Genomic DNA, 25,466 nt, shown 5'->3' on the forward strand with positions numbered 1-25,466 from the left:
TAATGAAGGTTCCAACCTGTCCCCCAGGGTCCCTGGCACCACTCAGCTTGTACATGTTGCACAGCATGCTAGATTCCATTTCACACCCTATCAGCCGCTGAATTTCAAGCTGAAGCCTAAGTTAAAATAAAACCATACCACAAAGGACACGGCAAGAAGTATCATTTAAAGACAATGATTCCTTCTCAGTGGAAACAAACAGGGTGAGCACAACGATCCCGACAAGGGCCCCGGTCGGTCCTCAGAGCAGCCGCCTGCACCCCTGAGCACAGGCTGTTAGGTGGTGCTGCTGCTGTTTCATCTGAGGAATGACCAGTCCCACAGGTGAGCGATACGAATGACTTCCTGGTCCAAATTTAGGGGTTTTTGAAAAATTTCTGAGAAGTTAAATTATCCTTCCTAGACTTCTCATTTGAGAAACTCTGGTGTTCATTTTTCACCTTGTCCCGCTGTAAATGAATAATCTTCCTGAAAACTCACCACACTTTGAACAGTTGAGTTCCTTTTGTCTAGTGATGAACAAAGAAAAAGTTGATGGAAATGTCCCAGGTGGCACATTTGAACAGGCCAGATTTGTAACAAAAAACCAACCTCTTCTAGCTGTGTGATACTAAGAAATTTAAACCTTAAAGCTCTCCAACTTTTCTCTCTACCCCCCTTCTCTCTGTATGATTATACATGTTAACAATATAATAATTATACATAATTATTCAGAATCACTTGCAAATTGAAATACACTCTCAGGTCAAGGATTTCATTGATACTGTATTTGATAAAGTTAATGACATAGAGTGGATGTCCTGTCAACTTCACTTTCTCAGTTTTTAGACACCTATACTTGGAGTTCATGTTCACAGAGATGCCTCTTCCAACATGATATTGCACTAAGCCAAAAGCCAGCCTTTTGCTGTCAACTTACAATACTGTAGCTGTTTTAGTTCCAACATTCTTTCCTGGAGTCAAGGAATTAACCAACTAAAAGAGAACTTCAAGGCCATCTTTCCAAAAACCCTCCCTTTAAGAAACTAAAGAATCCCAATAGGTTAGATGTGTTTCCCAGTCACATGGCTTAATAGTGGTGATCACAGATCTAGCACCCAGGTCTCCTACATCCTTGGTAAGCACTGTGAGCCTCACAGACCTTCCACATGCCCAAGAAACCCTCCCTCCCTTCTTTCCTCCTCCTCCTCATTCTCCTCCTCCTCTTCTTCCTCTCTCTCTCTCTCTCTCTCTCTCTCTCTCTCTCTCTCTCCACACACACACACATGCACACACACAGAATTTTCTAGTATTTCCATTACCAAATGAAATTGTACCAATTGAATTAAAATAATAAAATTAGTTCCTTCTTTTCTTCATTCAAAGGAATTTTTAAAACCTACTTCCCATGACATACTAAATGCAGTCAAGGGTTAAAACATGCTTTCAGGGCTGCCTGGGTGGCTCAGTAGATTAAGCATCTGATTCTTGATTTTGGCTCAGGTCATGATCTCACAGTCATGAGATGGAGCCCCGTGTCAAGCTTGTGGAGCTTGCTTAAGATTCTCTCTCTCCCTCTGCCCCTCCCCTGCTCTTGTGCGCACGTGTGCACACGCATGTGCTCTCTAAGAAAAAATAAAATTAAAAAATAAAATAAAACAAATGCTTTGCATAAAATTCAGAGTAGTATATTCAAATTCAGAAAGAATCACTGGCTTAGAAAAACTAAATGTCCTTTAGAGGTGAGATTACATTTAAATTATCCTCTGCACAAAGTAAGTTAGTATATCCTGATGGATATTCAGAAAGAAGTGCCCACAACCTTTCCTGGTGATCTGTCTCTGTAGTATTATGGTGGAGGGAACTCTGAACCAGAAGTCAGGAGACAGAGTTTTGGCCTCAGCAATGGTTGCTTCTCACTCAAGGTATGACTCTGAAAAAGGAACTTCTCCAGCTCTCATCTGTAAATGAGGGCAGACCCTTCCAACTCTGCCTTGCTGATTTCTATGGTTGCATGGCCTTTACACCTTAATTTTATTTTTTATGATGCTTTTTTGCAGTTTCACAGACAGTAGACACATGTCCAAAAACAGTAGATAAATAAAGGCTATAGGTTGTGATTCTAAAGTGATTAATTGAAAGTCATGCTTGTTTTGTTTTTAAAGTAATCATTCCAGCAGTTGTCTTTAGGTAAGCATTGTTCTGTAAGCAATTATCTTAAGAAGCAATATGGTCTCAAGTCAGTTAATACAGCACATGTAAAACCTCACTACCTTATCCTAGAGCATCCTTTCTTTTTTAACACTGTTTTGTCTACATCATTCCATTTATTTGTCAGATAGGCCATAATTTGTGATTGTTCCTCCAAATCAGAACACTACTGAAAGATGACAGGTCATCACTGGGGGTGCATCAAATTAGTGGCCTCAGGCTTCAAATATACAACTAACCTTTGAACAACACAGTTTTGAGCTGCATGGATTCACTTACATGTGGATTTTTTTTTTGATACAGGTATTTCACGTTTGGATATTGAGTGTTCAGAAGTGCTGGTTAGAACAAAGAATCAGATTTCCTTGCCTAATAATTGTGTTATTTGTTCACATAGTGGTAAATGTCATTATTTTTTTCTTAGTATTACTCTTATATAGGAGAGAAAAAAATCCCTAATGGGCAATCAAAAAATTCTGACTGTGCTTCCATTTAAAAATACTACCTAGCAGATCCTGACATACCTTCCTCTGATTTAAATGCTAAAATATCAATGTAGAAAAGAAAAAGAAAATGTTAAGGTAGATAAACTATTGCCAGAATTTGGAAGAAAATTCAAAGAACATTATCACCAAAGGAATTTGAGAGAAATATAACTAGGCTTCACCTCAGAAAACAATCCATCTTGATTTAAAAAACAAAAACAAAAACAAAAAACAAAACAGGAGCGCCTGGGTGGCTCAGTTGGTTAAGCAGCTGACTTCAGCTCAGGTCATGATCACGCGGTCCGTGAGTTTGAGCCCTGCGTCGGGCTCTGTGCTGACAGCTCAGAGACTGGAGCCTGTTTCTGATTCTGTGTCTCCCTCTCTCTGACCCTCCCCTGTTCATGCTCTGTCTCTCTCTGTCTCAAAAAAAATAAATAAACGTTAAAAAAAAATTTTAAAAAAACAAAAAACAAAAACGACTTTTTTTGTATCCCATATCATCTGACCCTTGATTTAAAGATGAAGAGAACAAAATGATAAAGTTAGCAGTCATCCATATACTTAGTAGATGCTGCTTTCATTATTAATTTCTTTTTTTTTTTTTAATTTGAGAGACTGTGCAAGCAGGGGAGAGGAGCAAAGAGAGGGAGAGAGAGGAGTGGGGGAGAGAGAGAAAGAGAGAGGCTCCACACTCAGTACAGAGCCTTATGTGGGGTTTGATCCCATGACCCTGGGATCATGACCTGAGCTGAAATCAAGAGTAAGACGCTCAACAGACTGAGCCACCCAGATTCCCCATTAATATTTTTCTTAAGTAAACATTCACATTCCTTTTGGGGTGAGGAAGAAGTTCTGAAATTAGATAGTAGTTCTTGTTGCACAACATGGTGAATGTACATAATGCCACTGAACTGTGCACTTTAAAATGGTTAAAATGGTAAGTTTAGTGTTATTTGGCCACAATAAAAATAAATTCATTAATAAATAACTTCACAGAGAAAAAAGGAGTAAGGCCCCATAGACCCATCACCCATCTTCAACAATGATTAACCCATAGCCAATATTTCATTTAAATCTTTATTCCTTCCATTCCACACTGCATTATTTTGAAAAAAAAAATCCCAGGCAGCATATCACTTCATCCATAATTATTTCCAAGTGTTTCTCTAAAAGACAATAATACTTTCTTAAAACATAACTGTTATCATGCCTGAAACTAATAATAATTCCTTGATAATCAAATATTCAATCAGGGTTCAAATTTCCCTCTTTGTCTAACAATGTTTCTTGATTTCAAATGTGATTCAAACAAGGCCACGCTATAGTATGGTTACTATGTCTCTTTTGTCACTTTCAAGTGTAGATTCACCACTCTTTCAAAATTTCCTCACAGTTTAATCACTGAACAAACTGGATTGTTTGTCCCAAATATCTCCTGACGTTCTGAATTTTGCCAAGTACATCTTCATAGTGTTGGTTTACATGTTCCCACATTCCTTGAGTTTCCAGAGCACTAGTAATTCAATCTAGGGGCTCAAGCAGATTCTAGTTGGATATGTTTCATAAGAATATTTCAATGTTGTGTTACAGAATCCCACCAGGAGGCATGGGTGTTTGGCTTTCTCTTTTTCCATCATTTAAGACTGACCCATGGGTTTAAACGGTATCAGTCATAGCCACCCTTAATAATTCTCCATAAGTTTTTTTACCTAATAGTCTTAGCAGCCAGTAATAATATCGCCTATATCTATCACTTCCTTATAGGTTGCAAAATGGCATACTTTAATTCTATCATTCTTTCTCCTTTGATTAGCTGTAATGCAAAGATGAAGAAAGAATTACTTCATCAACTATTAGGATCCACTTAGAGTGACAGGAAAGGCAGGATACATACTTCATTTCAAGGCAAGAGCACTGTCTCAAAAATCTCCAATCAGACTTGTCAGAGAGTACAAATGAGCCAGTCCCTAAGAATTACCAGAAATACCTGAGAGGGGATGGGTCTTGGGGTAGAGGGTGTCAAACAAGCAGCTGGAATTCCTGCTCAAACAGGGAACACATCCTACCAAAATTTAAATAACTGCTGTTAAAATAACTCAATTAGTATCCATAGACTCATGAGGCACAGGAAAATTCAAGTAACATTAGATTTTAGTACAATAAATTAGTAGGGAAGGGAAAAATTATGTATTGGACTAGGACAATTAAAATGATTATTAAAAGTATGTATTAAATTTGACTGGGACAATAACAAAAATACTTGGGAGTTAAAAAATATACTATCCTTAGCTCACATGTTACACCAAACAGCACCAGGTGAATTAAAGAGCTAAATATAAGACATGAAACCAAAGAAGCATGGACTTCTTAGTGAATATTTATCTGACTACATAGTAAAATTTCTAAGTCTAACAACAACAAAGGGAAAAACCACAGCGCAAAAAAAAAGAATATTATATTTTATTTCACATGAATTTTAATGTTTGTCAACTGTAACATAAAAGGTAAATGACAACTTGGAAAAAAATGAACAATATGCTCAATATATAAGAACTCTTATTGGGAGAGTCAGTAAGAAAATGGTAAACATTATAGTAAAATAAGATATGCATAAGTCATTCAGAATGAAGAAACAGATGCAAATTAAATCATAATAAAATTCTATTTTTTCCTTTAAAATTGAAACCAGGGGCGCTGGGATGGCTGAGTCAGTTAAGCATCAGACTCTTGATCTCAGCTCAAGTCATGATCTCATGGTTTGTGAGTCTGAGACCCACATCTGTCAGTGAAGAGCCTGCTTGGGATTCCTTCTCCCCCTCTCTCTCCGCCCATCCCAGTGTGCACGTGCTCTCTTTCTCTCTCTCTCTTTCTCAAAATAAATAAACTTAAAAAATTTAAAAAAAAAATAAAATAAAATTGAAACCAATTTTTTCCCTTATGTTAAAACCTAGCATAGGTGGCTCAGTTGGTTGAGTGTCCGACTTTGGCTCAGGTCGTGATCTCACAGTCTGTGAGTTCGAGCCCCACATTGGGCTCTGTGCTGACAGCTCAGAGCCTGGAGCCTGCTTCAGATTCTGTGTCTCCCTCTCTCTCTCTGCCCCTCCCCTGCTCATGCTCTGTCTCTCTCTGTCTCAAAAATAAATAAAAACATTTTAAAAAATTAAAAAAAAAACCTAGCATTGGAACTGGTATAGGAAAAAGAAAACCCATGCTCCATTTTCACATATCAGTAAAGGAAATCACACATCAGTAAAATTTTTATGAAGAACAACTTGGTAACATGGATGAAGGGTCTTAGAAATATTCTTACCCTTTGAGCCAAAACATCCTTTACTACAAATTTAGAATTTCTTTTAAGGATATAAATAGAGACATACATTCATATTCATTACAAAGTTGCTCCTGGCAAATTAGGAAGACTTGGAAACAATTTAGATAAATAGTGCAATTATGAGATGAAAAACCATAGAGCTAATAAAAACGTTTTCAAAAATATTTTAAAACGTGTAAAAATCCTTCACTATATAATAATAAAGAGAAAAAATAAGGTTCAAAATTATTTCCATAGTCTGAATCCAATTTCATGTACATGCATATATACATATAAATATATATACACACTTACAAGCAAGTATAAATGTATGTCTACATACACATACCTATATGTCTACATACACATACACATATATGTAAATACGTATTTATATATATATATATTGTATGTGTGTGCAAGTGAGTGAATAGATTTGTTTTCCTTCTGTATAAATTTTATTTGGTTACATATTTCCTAATGAAACATAACTTTATAATCAAATTAAAGAAAAATTAATATTATTTTAAAATAAATTTCTTGTTCGACTCAGCTGTTGCATCTATGTACATTCATTTCATTGCCATAAATTTTGAAAACATTTTCTATTATGTGCCAGATACTGTCACTACTGGGATCCATGGTGAAAGGCAGTTATACAATACTTGAATAAGTTGCTGACCGTTCCCTTCTGGAAGTCACATGCGAGTGAAAAAGATCTTTACAAAACTAAGTATGGTTTTATTGTACTCAGTGCTCTAAAAGAAGTATAAACCAAGAGTGTTGCTGGTATTTAACGTGAACGGGGTCATTCACTACTAAGAGACAGAAGTTATCAATTCCGTTCTTGCTGCTGTACGGTGCTGGTTTTCTCTTGAGTCATCCCTACCTTCTTAGTGCAAAGGGTTGCAAGAGTTCACGATTTTCCCATTAAACATGAGAAATAGTCACCAGCCATGCTTGTCTTTCTCAGCCTCTCTGCCCTGTTCCACATCAGCTAGCATCAGGTCCCAATCCAAACCAACCTTGGAGGTTTTGCTCCACGAGTTATGTGGGCAAAGTTAATGGAGCTATCACTTGCTCTTGTCTGCAAACAAGGAATGATGGATGGCTATCTGCTAAATGTATTGAACTTCAGTCCAAGAGAGTTGCTCCTTAGCATGCAAGAGAAAGAGAAAAATTAGATTTCTCATTTCTTCATTCACCTCCTGCATTCCAGGAATACTTGTCCTCTCTTCCCTTCTCATGCTAGTCACCAATATAACTAACAAGTTCCTCAGTGTCAACCCACAGACATAGGTTATTTAATGCAGTGCTCTTGTTCCTTCATTCCACAAACATTCATTGAGAGCCCATTACATGGCAAAGCTCTGTGCTAGAAGCTGGAGATACAAAATGAATAAATAGGGCTGGTACTTGGGCACTTGTGATATAGTGGGAGAGAGATATTAAGACAAAGCACTGAAATATACTATTGTAGGTGTTCTAATAAAACATACAGAGTCACAATTATAAACCTCTTTTATTGAGAACTTGCTATATAAGTTCTACCTCACATGCATTAAAAACATTCACTCCTTTGCAACATCCCTATGAGACGGTGAGAAATTAAACCAACATACTTTCCTGACCCTGTATTCTGGGACAATATTTTCCTGTTTGTATGCTAAAAATACTGAAACCAAGCAAAAGGAAGTACTTTTGTTCCATGAAATCTTTGTTCTTGGAAGATTAGACTGAGCCTATTAAAATAGTTTACTTATTAAGACTAAAGGTGTTCATCGGGGCTTGCTTTAAGATTTTTGCCTTACCATGTCCACCAACTCAAAGTTATTTTATCATAGACACTGCCCAATCCCAATCAATATTCTGCCTTGAAAGCTCCATCTTAAAAATCACACAGCTCCAGCCCCAAAACACTGTAAATATCATCCCCTCACTCCCCCATTGCAAGATGTTACTAAAAGTCAGTCACGCTGGCCTTCCTCCCTTACTTAGTAGGCCAATAAGCTTAGCTCTGCTTGACCAGCAGTCTTTCTCAGGATCTACTGAAAGATCAATGATCAGCAATTGAAATGACTCACAAGTCACCATTTCACAATTGTGTAAGGATAGACTCTAATCTAAACCTTACAATCCTGTCCATTCTGCCATTCACAGTGGATTAGAAGAAGTGATATTTTAGTGGAAAGTATGTGAGGGAATGGCGCAACGGAGGTGTCACTTAAGCTGAGTTTCAAAAGCCAGATAAAGTATTCATCTGACTTTCAGGAGAGAAAATGATATTTGTGTGCAAGGAGACGGAGGCATGAATGTGTAAGGTAGGTTAAGAGAATTTAATTGCAGAAAGAGTATGTGCTGGAGTGGGGGTGTTAGGAAATGAGGCCGGAAGCATAGGTGGGGCCAGATCACAGAAAGTCCTATTTGCATCCTACGAATTTTGGTTTTACCTTGTAGGCAAAGGGAAAATGTGGAATTATTATTATTTTTTTTTTAACCAGAGTGACATAATCAGTTTTGTGTTTCTATAAAGACTATTCTGGCATTGATTTCAAAGGATAAGTCAGGAAACCAGGAGACTCATTGGGAAGCATTTCAGTAATCTAGAAAGCATTCTGGCTGGTAACCCAGATGATGTCGGCAGTAGGGGGATATAGAGGATGGGACATATGGAAGAGACCAAGGCCATAAGATTTGATCATTAATGAGATGTCAAGGAAAATGAAGAGCTTGGGATGACTCCGGGTTTCTAATTTAAGCTAATGGGTACAATTTCAAAAATGGAAAATCCAAGGAGAAAATCTTTCTTGGGAAAAAAATAAAACAGGTATCTTCAGGTCTAGACATATGTTTTAGACATACTGAGTTCCAAGTAACTATGGACTATCTGGACAGGAAGTTGGATAATGATGGGGTCTCACAGAGGTCATATAAAAATACTCTTTCTTCTCTGAGCAAATTTTAAAAAATAGAAGACAGGAGTAAGACTGATGAGAAACTAAAATATTACCTTTTCTACCAATAGAGTCCAAGAAAGAAGATGTGGCTTTAGGATCATTAGCCAAATGAGCCTGCTAGCACAATTGCACATACACAGGTGGGCACTCTCACCCTGCTATTGGCACTGAGGTCCGTGAGTTGGGCAAAGAAGCTGAGAAGGGGTAGTCACACACGTAAGTTAGAAAAGCCAAGAGAAAGAGGTATCACAGAAGCCAGAGCAGGGAATTAGTCAGAAGGATGGAGGAAACAGTGTTAAAGATGGCATAGGTCAAGCAGGATGCAGCCAGGGAAAGATACGATGGAACTGGAAATTCAGAACATGGCAATCTGAGAGCAGCAGTCTAAGGGCTGAAAAGTGAGTATTCTTCTAATCTTCAAGGCTATGGAGGTATTACAAAACCTTGGGACTTGCACAGGGAAGTTATAGTAGAATAAATGGAATGACAAGGCAAGGATCTTGGCTAATTCTTACAACCTTCTCTCATCTATTACATCCTCCCAAGACAGAAAATTTGGAAAAAAATTGATAACCAGCTCTCCTTTTGTTTGTTTTTTTTAAATTTTTTAATGTTTGTTTTTGAGAGAGAGAAACAGAGCCCAAGTGAGAGAGGGGCAGAGAGAGAGTGAGACACAGAATGGGAAGCAGGCTCCAGGCTCTGAGCTGTCAGCACACAGCCCGATGCAGGGCTCGAACTCACAAGCCATGAGATCATGAGATCATGACCTGAGCTGAAGTCAGATGCTTAATCAACTGAGCCACCCAGGCACGCCCCTCCTTTTTCTTGTTTAGTGGGTAAGATCAAATGGTTTATAAGATTTGGTACCAAGCTGCTTCTAAAGCTCTAAGCATTTATTTATAATAGTGAATGGATAATACTAGAAAGGAAAAGTTCCCAGAAGTGCTTCTGAAAGAGACAGAGAACAATTTGAGAAAGATGTTAATTACAGAAGGCTCTAATCATGACATTCTCTTTGCTCCAAGACACGTACCCTCTCATTGTTAGTTTGGAAATATGTCTAGCCTGGCATACAAGTACCACCCTGATCCAACTGTCCTCTACTCCCTCCCTGCATTCCTTCATCCATCCTATTTTCCAGCCTAGGGGTAAGAAAACTAAAGCAGGGGCCCAAAATGAACTTCCACCTGTTTTTGTTAAAAAAAAAAAAAAAGTTTTATTGGAATCCCAGCAACACCCATTCATTTAGGTACTGTCTATGAGTATCTGTAACATAGACTATATGGTGTTCAAAACCAAAATATTTGTTATCTGGCCCTTTACAGAAAATGTTTGCTAACCCAGCATGATCTAGCTTATTCTTCCCCATACATACCCTTGATTCCCTCTTTCTTATCTTTCCTTATTCTATTCTCACTTTGTGGAATCTCCTTCAAGTGCTACATATCCTTCAGGAGCTAGCTTTTCAGAATGCCATTTCTTACATGAAGAGTTCCCTGACGCCCCTCTCTGGAAGGTATTTCTGCTTTTCTGAATTCCCATTACACCTAGTGTCTGGCATGTGTTGGGGGATCAGTAACTGGTGAGTGAATGGAAAAAGGGGTCTATCTCAGAGTATTATCTCTACTGCCTCTATCTTAAGGGTGGGTCAATCTGATACTTCTCAAAGTACTGAACACGGTACCTTGAACACTCTAGGACACAATGAGCATGTACCGAATGAAGGACTCAGAAGCAGTGGCAAGAATTTGTTAGAAACTCCCACCATTCCAAATTTGGGATGCTTGGCCAAGGTAAACACAGATTCTGAAATCTTTGCAGGGCCCTCACAGCATTAGCTTTTATAGGATTTCTGCAATGGAAGCATTGCCTGCTTTTTATTTTCCTCCCTGGGATTTGAAACAGCTGAGCAGGAATCATGTGACAGAGGAATGAGAATTAACATTTGGGAGCTTGAGACTCACAAGTGAGCTGAAGAGTCCGGGGAGATATGAAATATGCCAGATCCTCATGGGTCATGAATCTACAAACAAAGCCAAATTACCTTTGGTTTGCAGTATGCAAAGCCTGAAACTACAAACAAAGACCTGAGGTTTTTTCTTTTCTTTTTTTATTTTCTAATTATAAAATACATAGAGGATAACATTTACTTTCTTAACCGTTTTTAAGTATCCAGGTCAGTGGCATTAAATACATTCACATTATTGTGCTGCCATCACCATTATCCATCTCCGCAATTTTTTCATTTTCCCAAACTGAAAAATTTAAGTTCAACACTTGATTGACACACTTGGAATCTGGATTTTTCTCAGATGTTATCATGGACAGTCTGTGGCCTCATCAATTCATCAACTTAGGTCACTTGGTGACTCTTCCCAAGTATAACTCAAACATACAGAAAACAAATTAGCTGATTATGTAGAAATAAAAATTTCTACAATGAAATTTTAGAAGAAAATTATTCGGTGTGTTAGAACTCAAAGGCGATTCAAAGGGTTACAAAGCATCTACCATTTTCTGATGGGTAGGTTTGGGGTTGTTTGTTTTCTTAAGTACTGAACAGAATTATTAAGAAATATATTTTATGCAAGCATCTGTTCCTTTTCCATACAAAAACATGAAAAATGCTACTCCTCATATCATTCCCAGTGCCCAGCTATACTCATTTCCTGTTAACAGATGCTCCCATGTGTCCAAATACATTCCCAAGAGGGGATTCTGTATCTTCCATCCGAGCATTTCCAGTAACACGATCTTCTCGGCTAACATGGCAATCGCTGCAGGGTGTCCCACAAGGGGGCCACTCCTCACCTTATAATGTCTAACCACTGGAGTGTCCGTATGGTGAAGATTGATTTACAACCCAAGGTGTCTGGTCCCCGAGGGCCACTCACTTCACTCCAGCCTTCAAGAATCGTATTTCACAGTCCCGAATAACCCATTTGGGTAAACAATCAAATTGAGCACCAGAATTGCCGAGGGAGCAGATTTGGCAGCCAGAGAGCCGGGATGGGCAGCTTTGAGGCTTGGAGGCCGGGTGGATGTCTCTGGAGGTGGCACTGACACTGAGCCAGGCTTCTTGATTGGCAAGCACTTGGTTTCTGGTCCAAGTGTTTTCATCAGACAAGTCCGGGGGTTAACCACACTCCAGGCTCCAGTCCTCAATCCAGAAAGGCCGTGTCTTTAACGCAGAGGACCAAATTCTGGAAGGAACATGTCGGAGAAGTTTTCAATGGTTTTCAAGAGCTAGGGGTCTGTGGGCAAGGCCCTAGGCAATTTGCACGCACCAAAGGGAGAGAAGGGGCTTCCCATGCCGACACCTGGTGCAGGAGCTGCGCAGACTGAAGCATGGCACCTTTTAAAAAGTCACCCAAACTTCAGGGCTGGTGCAGGACAGGCTAAGGAAGTGCCTCAGAGTGCTCCGTGGGCTGCCAGGGGGAAGACTGAGCTGGCGCCAGTCTGCCAGTCTGCCAGTCTGCCAGTCAAGATCCTAAGCTCTCTTCAGTCGAAACAGTTTTATATGTGTGTTATAATGATTAAAGAAGACAATTAGGCTGACAAACAAACTGTATTTAGCACTTCATGAAGTGGACAGTCACCATTCCTAAGGGTCCAGAGAATTGTAAATGGAGCAGAAGGCAGGATGCTTTTGTACGGTAAAGAATAAGGGGCAAGGAAGTAAGTATAAAGCCCAGAGTTGGCTTGGCATTTGGGCATTTGGGAACTGGATCACTGGTATACTGCATTTCTTGTCAATCGGCACATTTACAGGGACAGGAAAGTTATCTAAGTTTTGGTCTGCTGGCATGGCATCCTGGGCAGGAGCTGCTCTATCTTGGGGCTACAAAGTTTTATATATATATAGAGAGAGATATAGATATTGATATAGATATTGATATGGATATAGATATCTATAGATCTATATAGATATCTATCTATATCCATATCGATCTATATAGATACCGATAGATCTATAGATATCGATAGATCTATAGATATATCAATATCTAGATATCAATATAGATATCAATAGATCTATAGATATATCAATATAGATCTATCGATATCTATATATAGAGAGAGAGACAGAGAGAGAGAGAGGGAGAGAGAGAATGTATATATATATATACATATATATATATACATTCTATATATATTTTTTTAATATTTGGGGAAATGTATTTAAGAGTTCTTCTTTTTTTAAAAGATTCTACTGGCTTAAGAAACAAAAAACAAACAAAACCCTCTGACGAGAAAACAGACACTTCCAGAGCAAAAAGACCAGGCAAGTTCATACCTACCAAGTGAGGGCCAGTGTTTGGAACCTGTGTCCTCCTAACCCCTGGATCCCTGCTTTCTCTCTACCCCACTGGCTGCTACACTGTGTACCCTTTAACTTCAAAACAGAGTGGCTAAGCCATTTACAACGTTCTGGTCTCAATTCTCATTCAGCATGAACAGCAGGAGAAAATGAAACCTTTGAAAGAAGCAAAAAGGATCTGCCTGTGGGCATCCTGAAAATCAATGGCTGACCCAGAACAACCGTGAACATGCCCAGCCCAGGATCCAGTGCTCTTTGCACTGAACTCATTTTCACCTGCCCACAAACCCCTCACTATCTCTCATATTTCTGGTTCCCGCTTACTCAAGATGTACAAAGTGCCCGGGAAAATCCTAATGCCAGAATTTCTCCCAAATTATCCCTACACCTGGGCGCCAAAGAGCTCTGGGATTTCAGTGCCTTCCCAGCTAGTGTTATCTTCAAACGCAGGCTTGTTATAATTGAGAGACTAGGCCCTTGAGACAGAGAATATCTTCCCCTTAGATGCTCTTGCTAAAGCCCTGAATAAACTTCCTGAATGATTAGTACTCAATATCATGGTCAGTAACTTGGAACAAGGAGGAGATGCTTCATAACAGCACTGCTCTGTTCTTTCAGAAAAGGAAAAATCCTCATATATATATTCCCAGGTTCTTTGCACCGCATCATTCTCACAAGTCCAAGTACCTTTTTTCCCCAGATATTTGAGTAGATGTATTGATCTAACCAGCCAGTGGGAGGCAAAATATGTCACCCCAAACATCTTTTCTTTCATTCATATAAATGATAAAAGGATTCAAAACACCAGCACCCAAGGAAACAATGAGGAGAGTCCAATTCTTTTCTTTTTACAGTTGGGTAAGCTGGGCATCTGAGTAGCTTGCAGTAGAACCCACATCCCAGTCCTGGATCTTGCTACCAAACTCCATGACAAGAGAAGGGAGATACTATATCTCCCTGGGAGATATATTTGCCTGGGACCATCTTAGGGGAAGACGGATGTCATCCCAGTGTAGTTACTAACAGTGCCTCTGTCACTCTCAGAAGTGTTCCAATGAAGACAATAAATGACATGGTCACATCTCCTAACTACATGCATCCACTGGGTTTATAACTAAGATGGCTGAAGCCAGTGGAAAGAAATCAGAGAGCATACACAGCACTAGCACTTGGACTGAGCACCCAGAAAAACCCACCTGTGAACCCAAACCTTGTGTTGATATGTGTGCTCCTCAAATTCTCAGAGACACCCATGATCTAAAGTAGGTGAACAATCACAAACCCAGTTTATGGCCCCACTCGCTGGGCAACCATGCCAGGAGACAGCCAGCTGGGCAGCCTCCCTGCTTCTTTCCTTCTCACTGCACCAAACCATTCCCATGAAACCCAAACCTTTCCAAATGAGTTTGGCTCTTGTTCTAGTTTTTGTACTAACTCCCTAGGGCCACTGGCTTTGGCAGAATTCTGTTAGGTTTGTCATGTTTCAGAAGGATAATGATTAAGAATTATAGAGGGTGAGAGAGTAGGAGTAGGAGGGGGAGAGAAAACAGAGTGGAAGGGGGAAGGGAAGCAGGAGGAGGAGGCAGAGGAGGAGGAGGAGGAGGAGGAGGAGGAGGAGGAGGAGGGGGAGGAGGAGGGGGAGGAGAGGAGGAGGAAGTATTGTTAACAACAAGACCACTGGGACAATCAGCCATGGGAATGATTTCAGTTTAAGCAACAAAGACTGTTTTGTTTCCTGAGCTCTCAACTGAGCAGCATTTGGCTGCAACAGAAGAAAGGGATCCCTGGGGAAAGGCGGGGGCTGGGCATTCAACTGCCTCTCTTGTCACCACAGGCTGTCATCTTGTCAGGAGCCCATAAACCAGGCAAAGCTGGTTCAGTCCGCACCAGGGGGAAGGCCACTGAAGAAGACCTGAGATCCTGCAGGTGTTTGGGGTGATGTCGCTGGGGTCTCTCTCCTTCCTCTGAACCTCCCCCTGGGAGATCCACCCTCCTAGAGATCCTCCTGCCTGGTCTCCCACAGACGCAAAATGCGGTTCAGGCCACTTGGGACATTAAAAATCCTGAGGCAACTCGCAGGGGGTGAGAAAGTAATAAGAAGAGATGGGCTTTTAACCACAGAACCCAGGAGCTCCCATCTTCCTTCCAACACAAAGCATGACCATGTTCCTCTCTCACCCTGCTTCCTTCAAAATGAAAAACAGTGCTCACTTGAGAAATGGGGACACAGTTTCCCACTGGAAGGCTGGTTCTGAGGGTCAGGGACAAGATAACAGTGTGCTCTCATCACGTCTGACACCATGGCACTAAATGGCAGCTCTCGTCAGTGCTATTAAAGGGCTCTGCATTTGATTCGTAAAGAGGTCTGAGTTTTTTTCAGAAAGAAGTAAATGGCTTCCTAGAAAGAAGCATTACCCCTTAGTCACAGGAAGACTGTTTCAAAAATTACGTGCATTCGGGCAGGTGTCTGAAGGAACAGTAAGCCCCGGTCTCGCAGAGAAGCCCTTCCAGCACGCCCCATTCCACAAATGAGCATGTCTGAACTCACAAAACAACCTCTGTAATAACGGAAGTGGAGAAATGTTCACATCGTGCTGGCCTTGCACCCACAAACCAGTACTGTAAGGAAGGGCCCGCGATACACAACCCATGTAAGCCCCCATGTGAAAGGGAGAATCTCCCTAAAGAAAACTCTGACAGCAGGGCAGGGTGTCTGTCTGCCTTAAACTTGAGAAATCCAGGGCAGATGAGGCAGGTGTCCCCTCTTTGAAGTTAGGGCAAGAATCAAACAACTTTTTCTTCCCCTCCCACCTGCCTACTGTCCCTCTCACTTGTTTTTCAGACCAAGTGCATTCAAACCCCAAAACCGAGAGCTGGCACACTACTGCACGCTGTCTTTATGGAACACCCTGCTCCCCGATGCCTTTGGCTAGCAGAACGGATTCAGAGCCACCCTCTCTGGAGCACCATTCGTTACTGCTCTGAACAGGCTGGGACTTGCTTTCAAAAGGCAGCTGGGCCTGGGGACCATGTTTCACTTCTTGACACCATTAATTGGGTTATGAGTCAGAGCCGTAATGAAGACAAGTTCTGGTGTCTCCTGCAACTGTCCTGGGAAATGCAAACGCACAGGCCCAAAAGCCACAGAGGGAGGGAGAAACGGACAGATTTGCTTTGTTTATCAGGCCCACATGGTCACCAGATAAATGGTCAGTGTCATGGGACTCCTCTGTGGACAGACCTACAGTTTTTTCTGCGGCTCCCGGAGGCCCCAAGATGTCACAGTCCCTCACCCAGAGTGCCTCATTAGTAAGAGGAGGAAGTAGGAGGAGGCACATGTGAGTTCAAAACAAACTACAGAAGGAGGCTTAGAGGAAGGAGTATTCTGAGAACCCATGATGGTAAACGTGAGGCAAGGCCTGGTCTTGCATGCAAACCAGGCCGCTGCATGTTCAGGAGCGAGACCCGCTCTCTCCGTGAAGGCAGAAAAAGGAGAGGGAGCCACAGCAGCAGGCCACCCTGAGGAGCAAACCCCAGAAGGTTTGGGTCAAAACAAACGGCCTGGGCTGACCAACCTCGCAGAGGGCAGTACGCATGCAGGCCTGCAAGTGGCCAGTTAGGCTGCACAGCACGTGCAGGCTGATGAATCTATCGCCACAACAAATTCACAAGTCCGGTTACATTTATAAGACTGTTGGCCTCTCTCCTGTGTCCCCGCATCTTTATCAGACTTCCTTTCGTCTTTCGGGTTGCATGTGTGCAGCTCCAGCTGCAGTCGCACTAGGATTTTAAAATCCCCTGGTCTGTTGAATTGTTTACAACTAGCAGGAGGCTCGTGCACAGTTCTTCAGAGAGGATGTGTCATGACATCATCCACGGAAGTTACAACAGACACCATCCACAGATTCTCCCTCAAGTCCTTCGCTTCAGGGCAGTTTTATAAATCCCAGCATTTTACAAACCAAACTACAGAAAGGCACAAGATCAGATGAAGAGTAACTTTCTAAGACAAGTATCTGGGAGCCTCCTGCAGGGGCCAGGAGGGGAGACCGGTGTGCCTCTGTCTGTATAGACACCTGGTTCTGGGGACATGAGAAAGCTGAGGGAGGAGGTGAGCAGGGGGTAAGCCAGGCCCACATGCTGCCCAGGGAGTTTGGACAGCAGAGACAGACAGGGGAGGGTTTGTGTCTTTGAGGCCGTATACTTAGTGGTTCATTCTGAGTACTGTGCCATCAGATTGCCTGGTTCCAATTCAGCTCTGTTATTTGTGTCCTTGGGCAACTTCCCCAACCACTCCTACCTCCTTTTTCTCTTTTGTGAAATGGAGAGAATGAAAGTACCTGCCTCACAGGCTACTTGTCAAGGTTAGAGGAAGTAATACATGTGATGTGTGTAGAATGATGCCTGGCACAAAGTAATTGCTCAATACATGTTAGCTCTTATCACTAATATGACTTCTCCAAGCATGTAATCATGTTGACTTCATTATCTCCAAGGAAATGGAAAGTCACAGGCTCTGCCCCTGAACAGAATGGAACACCAACCCAAACAGGCCGGACAATCTGACAATCTGGTAGCACCAAAATTGCCTGTTGCCTCCACTTTCTCACTCAAAACACTAAATAGAGGCTTTTTTGCTGGAAATTTCAAAGACAACAGTACCAGATGAGGCACACTGAGCAGCCTGCCATTCTGCTGCCAACCTTGGAATCAGGGCACCTGAGATTGGACCATCAGCTCTGAACTGCGTTGCCTCTGTTAAATCCAAATTCAGCCCTTCCTCAACTTCCTCAACTTCCTCAACTTTATCAAGCAGCAAGCCGCAAAATCTGCATTTTCAGGCAACAAAAAGCTAAGGATTTCCTGTTAACCTTAGCTGCTTATTAAAACTCCCATCTTGAGCCCTGCAATCGAGCCTAAGAATATGCTGATTTACCCTCAGCTAGTGTGCCCTTATTCATTAACCAGCATCTTTCCACATGAAGTTACCATCCTGAGAATTTCAAGTGTCGTGGCTGAGCCCACAAGATGGCTCAGTCAAGTGAAACTCTTGGGCGAAATCAGCAGATGAAACTTCAAACGCGCCCCACCTTACCCCAGGTGGGGCTGTGTCTTAGGAACTCTTGTCACCAAATGTCATGTTCGAGTGTCGATAGTGTTTTCATCTAAGTTGGTCTGAGCTGAGAATATTTCTGGGCTCACTTACTCTTAAAGACAACCCCAGTGTTTCACACTGAGATTAACACTCTTTGACACAGCCCACACTGCCAGAGTGTAACATTTACAAGGGGAAAATAACTTGAAAGTGAAGGAGACCAAAAAGGCATAATTACCCAAGGCAAACTGTTTTTTTTTTTCATTCAGTGATTACAGTGGTTTTAAAGCCTTATAATTTATCATAGCTCAGAACAATTTAAATCTCAGTTGTGCTCCTCTGAGAAACCGAGACACTTCCCTTTCTTTATTCCTTCTGACAGGCTATTCTTTTAATATCATCTGAGTTCTAAGATGGCATAGACTGTACCTTCCCTGCATCACACACAGAAAAAGAGAAAAGTGACAGCGACAGACGTGTGCCTTTGCATTAGGCTGCAATGCACAAATAACCAAAGAGTATAACCGTTCCAAATGGCTGTAATTTCTTCCAGGTTCAAGTATCAGTTTGCTTGTTTTGCTGCTGCTAATCACCTCTTAAACAAACAATTGCTTTATCTATGTACTGTGCCTCATTTCACTTTCAAATTATGTGTGTGTTTTGCTCCTAACAGCTTATTATGATCTATAATTAACAATTTTGCTGAAAGCAGAGCCGTGCATTGAGGAGAGCCCACATGCTATCTGAGAAGTACTTGAAACAGGAGGCCTTTGTTTTCTTCACAAATTTGGCAAACAGAAGGTACCTCCCTTCTCTACTGTGCAGTCTTCTCCAGAAGTCCAGAAGTGTGCAGGCAGAAAATGAAAAGAAATATTTTGAATTCTGGCAAAACTTCAGTTTTCTATCCTTGAATCTAAATAGACCAGGGGTTCTCAAATTTGTCCACAATTGAGAATCACCTGGGGAGCTTTCACAGGACTGCTCACACTTCACCCAGACCTATTAAGTCAGAACCTCTCTGGGGGTGGACCCAGAAGTGAGTACTAGTTAAAGCTCCCAGAGGATTATTAAAGTACAGTCAAGAATGAGAGCGACTGTGGCAAATTGTACAGTCTACCTTTCAGGAGCCCAAAGAAAAAGGTAACACTGATAAGAATTAAATGGCTAAAAGCTGAATTTACTAGACTGCACTAAAACTTAGATTATTTTCCAAGTACATGAACATCTCCAATCTAAATGACTTGCAGAAGATTCTTTTGACCCACCTCTCCCCAAACTCACCAGGCAAGCCGCAAAGTTGCTTAAAAATTTCACCCTTGAAAGCAGGTCTTTGAGATAATGGAATGGAAAATCATTTGGGAACAGATTTCCTGGATGTATTCTTGAATAGGCAACCTGCATTTCTCCTGTGGGTCAACCACTTTAGAACTTTCTCTGTGAGGCTTGACAAAGTTATTAAAGACACAGCTCCTGAATTCTTGTGTTTAAAGGTCTGGGTACAGTTCTCCGCTTTCACACAATCTGTTAGATGGGAGGGAAACTAGTTTCTTTTATGCACATCGGAGAAGCTGGGTATAGGCTTTAGTATGAGTGAGACGTCAGAACTTTTGGATATAGGCATCTCTTTTTCTTTTGTGACACAGGCTTAAAGCCCTGCCCAGAGAGTTTCTTCTGGACCCAACACTGAAGTGTACCAAATTTGTTCCCTGTGCTCTTCTCTACCCCAGCACAACTCTCTCTGGAAATTTCTCCATCCTTTATGTCTTATTCTCTTGGACTTAGTATCAACTAGCTTCTTCTTTTTTTTTATGAGTTTTTTTAATGTTTATTTATTTTGAGAAAGAGGGAGAGAGAGAGCATGAGCAGAAGAGGGGCAGAAGAGAGAGGGAGACAGAGAATCCCAGGCAGGCTTCGTGCTGTCAACACAGAGCCTCACACGGGGCTCAATCCCACAAACTGTGAGATCATGACCTGAACTGAAATACCTGACTGAGTCACCCTGGTGCCCCTCAATTACTAGCTTCTTCTTATCAACCAGTTCTGTACATGCACATTCAAATTCAAAGTGCTAATAGGGAAGTCTAAAGGGATGAATTACATACTGCACTTTTTTTTTTTGGCAACTTTCTCCTCTCAAACTTCTAAACAACTCTTTCTTTACCAAACACACATACACACACACACACACACACACACACACACACACACACAGACCTGTGTTCTCTAATCCAGTGGTTCCCTGGTCATTGGACTCAACTAGGGAACTTTTCAATTATAATTTCCTAGGCTCTACTGATTCTACTTCAACAGGTCTGGAATGAGGTCCAAGAATTTGTATTGTTGGAAGCTCTCAAAGTGATGCTGATGATCATCCAAATCTGGAAACCACGAATCTACTCCTCAAGAGAATACCAGGTCAGATTGAGGGAGAAGGGAGAGTCCTCCAACAGAGATGCATGGGGAGAAATATTTAGAAGTAGGTAAGGATTTCTGGCACCTCTTTAAGTCATGGTGCCATTCTGGCTGACACAGCAGCTATCCAAGCATGTGCTGCAGATGTGACACTGTTCAGAGAGTGAACAGCTCCAGGGTTTGCAATCTATCATCATCACTGTCCAAACAGTTTGGGATATGTCAAGGGACAGAGCTACCTTTGGCTATAATAAAGATTCTCATTTTCTAAAACTTACTCTCCGTGCAATAAACGAGAAAGCATATGCTGTATCAGAGGGCCTGCTCCTCCAGCAAAAACCTCCAATTAGAAGGTGAAGAGGAGTGGAGGGTCTAGGAGGAAGGGAATGCTGGTTAAGACGGTTTATCAGAGATTAAAAAGCATCAAGCACAGAGAACAGGAGATCTTACATTTAAAAACCAGTTTAACACAGAAACAGTTTCCCTTTCTTGACGGAACAAGCAAGGGTTGAGAAGCTCTGTAACTCTTCTCAGTATCTCCCATTGGCTGATTTGCTTCACAGAGTCTCTTCGTGAAGAAAACACTCTGCAAGGCAAGAAATATTGTGACTTAAATTGCATTCATGAGATTCTCTGATAAAAAAAAATCAATGTGTCAGATCAATTTTTCTTAAACAAGTTCATCATACTCTAGAGTGATCAATAGGGAATGTTTTTCAGCTGCTTCCCAGCCTTCCCACTTCAGTAATTGCTAGAATTTCATATCGACAGGCCATAGGATGCTTTGAAGGCTGAATTGATCCATTAGCCTGTGGTGCTACAAAGCTGAGCCACAACAATAACGTGGTGTCCCCCCAGGGACCGGGGCTAAAATCAAACAGAGGTAAGCCATTACATTATATGTTTGACCCTGGAGGAGCCAGGCTCCAGCTTCTATCTGTAACCAGGGAAGAAGAAAGAGGAAGAAGAATGGAAGCTGTAGAAGGAGGATGGGACCAAGAAGAGAAAGCAGCAGAGGTTGGGAGGGAAGAAAATGTGGAGAGACCTACAGCCTGACTGTAAATGGTCCCCATCGAAGAGGAAATGCTGTGTGGTCGGGGTGAACCACATATGCCGGGCAGCTGCAGTCAAGAGAAAAATAAACTTGAAAGGACTCCAAATGGGAAGCTAAATGATGTTCATCAGTATCATTTTGGTCTTGAACTTTAGCTCATAGCTCTTCTTTAACAGTGATGTGAATAATTACTCATGCCTGGGGTGAAGGAGAAAGGCAGCCTCTAACAGCACAGCTAAGGAGAAAGGGGCAAGGAGGACAGGGAAAATAGAGAAAACTCTTCTCTTTCACCAAGAGGTAAAATTATTCATCTTGTAATCATTCCGGGACAGCTGTACTGAACATTCATGCAACCCACTAGCTCAGCAGGTTATCATAATAAGGATTATAATATAAAAAGCATCTCAGAGAAATCAAGGCTTGATTCACCAAAAAGAAGTCTTACCATAGGGGGCCAGGTCATACTGCCTTTGCAGTACAAAGTCTAACTTTGGTAGCAGGAAAATAAAATCTGACAGAATGTATGCTAGCAAGAAGCACCGATTCGCCTGTTACAAAGCTGCAGTTAATCTATTAATCACAGAATTGTTCATTAGCTATCCTACACACTACAGTTATGTGGGCTTCTCAGAAACCTGTTGGAAAGCAATGTCTGTGGAAAGCAAATTTGCACATGAGATGGAAATCGCCCACCACATGCTAGCATGGTTAACCTGCAATTTTTATGTGGAAATTAGGGATGCCTTATTAAAACTCAAAGCCAGGGTTTTGCTGCTCTCAAAGACAAGCATATGTAGATATGCCAGTAGCACAAGCATTGTTCTGAGTGACAGGATGGCATATATCAGTTGCTGGGTCAGACCTCACCAGAGGATAAACTGACGTGTTCCATGCTGTCACACATTGCTTTCTGCATTCAGTAGACATCCCAAAGGACGGTGACCTCCTTGGCAACTCACACGTTTTTCAGTTTCCATGAAAACCTAACCTAGCAAGCTCATGTGGGTATTTGCTCAGTGTATTTCATAATGAGAGTCCAGCCTGTATCTCATCCAAATATAATTAATCTGTCCACTCTGAATAGACAGCTGCAGTATCACCTATGTAGTTTTTTTTTTTACATAAGAAGCTAAATGTGGGAGAGATGAAATTACAAAAATGATGACTCTGTTTCAATAATAGGTTTGTTGAGCATGTTACTAGATAAACTCATTGACAGAGGTAGATAATACTATGCCGTTGGCAATATATTTATTTGAGCAAATCTACAGTGAATTATGGAAAATTAGTATCTTGCTTCTAGAAACAACCACAGTGGCTCACACTGGGCAGAGATATGGTGGTGATACCAACCTGGCTTCTCACTTAAAGTGACATGGACAAGCTTTGCCATCCAAGTGTCTGCTACCAAGGCATGGGGCTAATTTCTACACAGGACAAGACAGGCCACACTCCAGATAGGCTTCTGTGCTGCTCCTGTCAAAGTTTCCACTGGAATAAGTGATAGGTAAGACTGTCTCAGGAAATGAATGTCATACAAACTCTGTGTGATCCAAATGTCATACAAACTCTGTCTATGATCCAAATAACTGGGGAGATTTTATAGAATACATATCCCTAAGGCCCACTCCCAAAACTTGTGATTTGCTAGATCTAAGATGGGTTCTGGAATCTGTAAAGTTCTGTAGATGACTCGGATGAACAGCCTGGGGTGGGAATCTGTAAGGTCCATCTGATTCCTTAGATGCTCTGAGTCTTTACCCTACAAAGCATACATGGACCAGTGCGTGTTAAAAACACAGGCTCTCAGGCCCCACCCCAGACCTACTGAGGCAGCATCTGCATTTAAACAGGATCTCCAGGTATTTCATGTGGGCAATAAAGTTCAAGAAGCACTTGTTTCTAATTTGTTTGCACATCTATTAACTTTCTTGAAGCTACCTACCTAGCGCTCATGGATTACCACCAGCTTGCTTCATGATGCAAAGAAATGCCTTCATTAAGTTATGCTATTGGATTTCAATGAGTCTCATGAAGAATGTTCTGTTTTTTAGTAAAACCATTGCTTAAGGCATCATATATTGCTTAAGGCTGTCAAATGCCTCTTGCTTGAAAGGCCTATGGAGGAAAAAAACATTTTTTTAATGAAAAAGAAAAAGGCAGAAAGTAATACATGTTTTTTTTGCATGAGAAAATACAAATAAACAAAAGAAGAAAGCAAGCAAATAAAATTGATCTATGATTCCACTATCCAAATAAAGATATTGTTGATATTTTGTTATAGAGTATATACACATATTCTATGTGCATCATCATAAATAGTTTCATGGAATGAAAAATAATCATTTTCAACATGGTTTTTTTATGCCATCATAAGATTCTGATATGAACACATACTACTTTAATAGTGGCATGGAATATCACTGTATCTCTCTTCCCTCAGTGTTTACTTCTAGTTACTTGTTTGCTGGTATAAACAATACTACAAGAAACATCCTAAACATCAGCATTTGGGTTTGTATATCCCTGAAAATATTTTTAGTATATATAATATCTAGAGGCGCCTGGGTGGTTCAGTTGGCTGAGCATCCAACTCTTGGTTTTGGCTCAGGTCAAGAACTCATGGCTTCATGGGTTCAAGCCCCTCATTGGGCTCTGCTCTGACAATGTGGAGCCTGTTTGGGATTCTCTCTCTACTTCTTTCTCTGCCCCTCCCCCACTCATGCTGTCTCTTAAATCAATAAATTTAAAAAAGAACATTAAAATATATATATAATATATATACACACACATGTAATATACATATATATGCACATAAAATATATATATATATGTGTGTGTGTGTGTGTATATATATATATATATATATGTATAATATCTAAAAATTTACTGGCTCTCCTAAGCAACTGCTAAGCTAACATTTTTCCAGATTACAATGACAGTAAATTGAGTTTCCCTTTTTGCCTTGTCAGAAAACTCACAATTAAATGTAATGCTCAGTTACATTAATTATACTAACCTAGATTTCACAGGTATACATATTATATATTAAATATAATACATATTTACATATATACATTATATATATGTGTTATATATATTATAGATTTGAAAATAATGCATCTTCAATAAAATACATCAAATCTTGTAGGGCAGTAGAGTACTTATCAGTTTAAAACAAGGTAATCAGTGGTTTCAAAAGAAAAGATTCCAAAATTGGCAGGGTTTCTTTTTAATGCATGTTAACGTTACATGAAGTTATATAGTTATGAAGTTATGTTATGAAGATAAAACCCAGAAAACATATTGTTACTTAAATACCACAGACATTTTCCTCCTTATTCTGTTATTATAAATTTTTTTTTTAGACCTTCAAGTGAATGCCTAAATTTGTGTTAAATGAAGGTCACATTAAATTCAGAGCAAATTACTACAAAGGAGAAAGAGGTGAGTATAAGGAAGAAGAAGAAAAGGAGCTAAAAGAAGAAACAAAAATGGTGCCAGGGAGGCTCTGCCCAGACTAGAGCATCTACTTTGGCAGAGTCTCACAGAGTGGGTTACAATACCATGACTTCGGAGTGAAATCAAGTTTTAATTCACTAGAAATATAGATTGCCAACACAAGGAGTGAATTTCCACTGC

This window comes from Prionailurus bengalensis, chromosome D4 (assembly GCF_016509475.1).
Source record: "Prionailurus bengalensis isolate Pbe53 chromosome D4, Fcat_Pben_1.1_paternal_pri, whole genome shotgun sequence".
NCBI classification, from domain to species: domain Eukaryota; kingdom Metazoa; phylum Chordata; class Mammalia; order Carnivora; family Felidae; genus Prionailurus; species Prionailurus bengalensis.